At 45.4% G+C, this 2,500-nt stretch overlaps 2 non-coding genes across 2 annotated transcripts in view; both read left to right on the forward strand.

Annotated features, from left to right (window-relative positions):
* Positions 1 to 15: 15 nt before the first annotated feature.
* On the forward strand, positions 16 to 134 carry LOC135332542 (5S ribosomal RNA). Its single transcript, XR_010393392.1, has one exon. It is a non-coding gene; the product is annotated as a 5S ribosomal RNA (ribosomal RNA).
* Positions 135 to 2,430: 2,296 nt separating this feature from the next.
* Positions 2,431 to 2,500, forward strand: part of LOC135332646 (small subunit ribosomal RNA) — a 1,812-nt gene continuing 1,742 nt past the window's right edge. The window contains exon 1 of the ribosomal RNA XR_010393494.1: positions 2,431 to 2,500. This exon is cut by the window's right edge and continues 1,742 nt beyond it. This is a non-coding gene — a ribosomal RNA (small subunit ribosomal RNA).

A 2,500-nucleotide genomic window follows, 5' to 3' on the forward strand; every position in this document is an offset into this window, starting at 1 on the left:
TATGCATTGACTTGTGTCTACGACCATACCACGTTGAAAACACCGGTTCTCGTCTGATCACCGAAGTTAAGCAACGTAGGGCCTGCCCAGTACTTGGATGGGTGACCGCCTGGGAACAGCAGGTGTTGTAGGCTTCTGCATTCTTATTTTTGTTTGTTTTCAGAATATTTCACAACGAGCAGTTAAGGGCCCAAAAATATGAAAACTGCAGCCTTAAATCCTCGTTGATCATTACCAAACCGCAAAGACGAAACTTTTCTTTTTGTGATAGCAACAGTTTTACAATTGATCCCTGCCTTTGTCATTATAGTCATGGCACTGCAAGCAACTGAAGTATGTGATGATGGCTACTTGCAAACAGTAATTGTATAATTACGCACGTATAATTATAAACTATCCTAATTATAGTGAGTGACACAGGAAAAATATCAAAATTTCTTATACTTTACAAATACAAAATTTCCTGTAGACTTATGAATGTTACACAAGTCCTGAACTACTTCAGGAATAGTAAAGGAAAACTATACAGGAAAACGTTGCACTATCCTTTGTAAGTAGGTTGCAGGACACTTGCAGGACACCTCAGGAAATGTGCAGATTTTATGGGCTGCAATGTAGCAGCACTGTAGCAGGAAATTTAAAATATTTTCCCTGAGTGAGTGAGTGAGTGAGTGAGTGAGTGAGTGAGTTGAGTGAGTGAGTGAGTGAGTGAGTGAGTGAGTGAGTGAGTGAGTGAGTGAGTGAGTGAGTGAGTGAGTGAGTGAGTGAGTGAGTGAGTGAGTTATATATACCTTCATTGAGCCATGCTTCATTTGATCATAACAATATCAAGCTTATCTTCAAGTAGTATTGTATTGTACGTTGCTAACAATACGCAAATAATGTACAGTAAATTCAAGTGGGAATAAAAGTAGTGGGTAAAAAGTTGTAATGTTCATGGAGTGTAAAGTCAACGAGCACTTAAGGCCCTATTATTTCTATTTTCCAGCCTAAAGTCCTCGTGGTGGAAAAAATTAATGTTAGTGTAATGAAGTTAGTGTAATGAAGTCCTTGCCTAGTTACAAAGCGGCCCCTTACAAAGCGCCTAGTTACAAAGTAGCTTCAATGGGTAGTTATAATTAGAAGCTGCAGCTGGTAGTTAAAGCAGCAATTGTTGTGTAGCTTGTGAAGCTATGTTGTAGCTGGCTGACTGGCCGGCCCACCAACCTACCTACCTACCTACCTACCTACCTACCTACCTACCTACCTACCTACCTACCGACCGACCGACCGACCGACCGACCGACCGACCGACCGACCGACCGACCGACCGACCGACCGACCGACCGACCGACCGACCGACCGACTGACTGATGAATAGTAAGAGGTGGGTGGCTGGCTGGCTGGCTGGCTGGCTGGCTGCTGGCGAATAGATGTTGTGCTGCAATATAGTGAGTGAGTGAGTGAGTGAGTGTACTATATATAATACTATACAGAATCTTTGCAACAAGACAGTAAAAGCATAGAGCATTACCCTTCCTTATATGGAATTTGAGTACACACACTGTGGTCTGTTTTACTACTTAAATGTATGAGCACATCCCATATATAATAAGGAACCACAGTGCTCAACACACTTGTTTCTATTTGTGTTGCAAAGATTGTGCAATCTCCAGTATTGTATTGTAACTGTATGTTAGCCATGTATAACTTGAACTGTATGTTTAGCGGAATGGAAGGGTGCAGACGGGGAACAGTGCAGATGGGAACATTGCAGAGGGGATTTGCGCGCCGGAAAATTGGAGCAATTACCATACAAGTGCAGACGAATGAAGGAATGAACGCGCGTAGCGCGAAAATTTGAGCAATATATCGCAAGCAATTACCATACAAGTGCAGACGAATTGAACAATGTGACCACGTGGGCTAGATAAGCAACCAAACAAGAGTGTCGTACAAATGAGCGTGTTGATAGGTCGTGAAGTGGGGTGTTGTGGCAAAAAAAGTCACGCTTAATTACATACGAGACGAGTTCCAGCGTTGCTCCTAGTGACGGGTGCTGTGTAGGGTGACTGCAGCGGTTCATCCGTGTGTCCGCATCGTTGTAGACTGCCTGTGTCGGCGGGCGTCTGACCTGCTGGTGACTGGTCATCAGTGGGCTGGCTCCCTCCGGTCGAGTGCAGTTAGGTTTGCATCATTTCACGAATCACGAGTGCATTCGTACGGTCTCGCTGCCGGTCGATCCCCGTGATTGACTGTATCTGCAGGCAACGAGTGGGCCTCAGCTGCCCTCTCCTGCCTTCAGTTGGTGAGTCTGTGGCCGAGGATTTGCAAAATTGTTGAACCCTCTGCGGTCCGCGTGGCCGCACTGGTGTGATGCGTTGGCCGGCCCTCTGAACGAGGACGGTCGAGTGACACAGTGCGTCTCGCACGCTCTGGCGTCCCGATAGTTACCTGGTTGATCCTGCCAGTAGTCATATGCTTGTCTCAAAGACTAAGCCATGCATGTCTAAGTATAAAC

This window comes from Halichondria panicea, chromosome 2, assembly GCF_963675165.1.
Source record: "Halichondria panicea chromosome 2, odHalPani1.1, whole genome shotgun sequence".
NCBI lineage: Eukaryota > Metazoa > Porifera > Demospongiae > Suberitida > Halichondriidae > Halichondria > Halichondria panicea.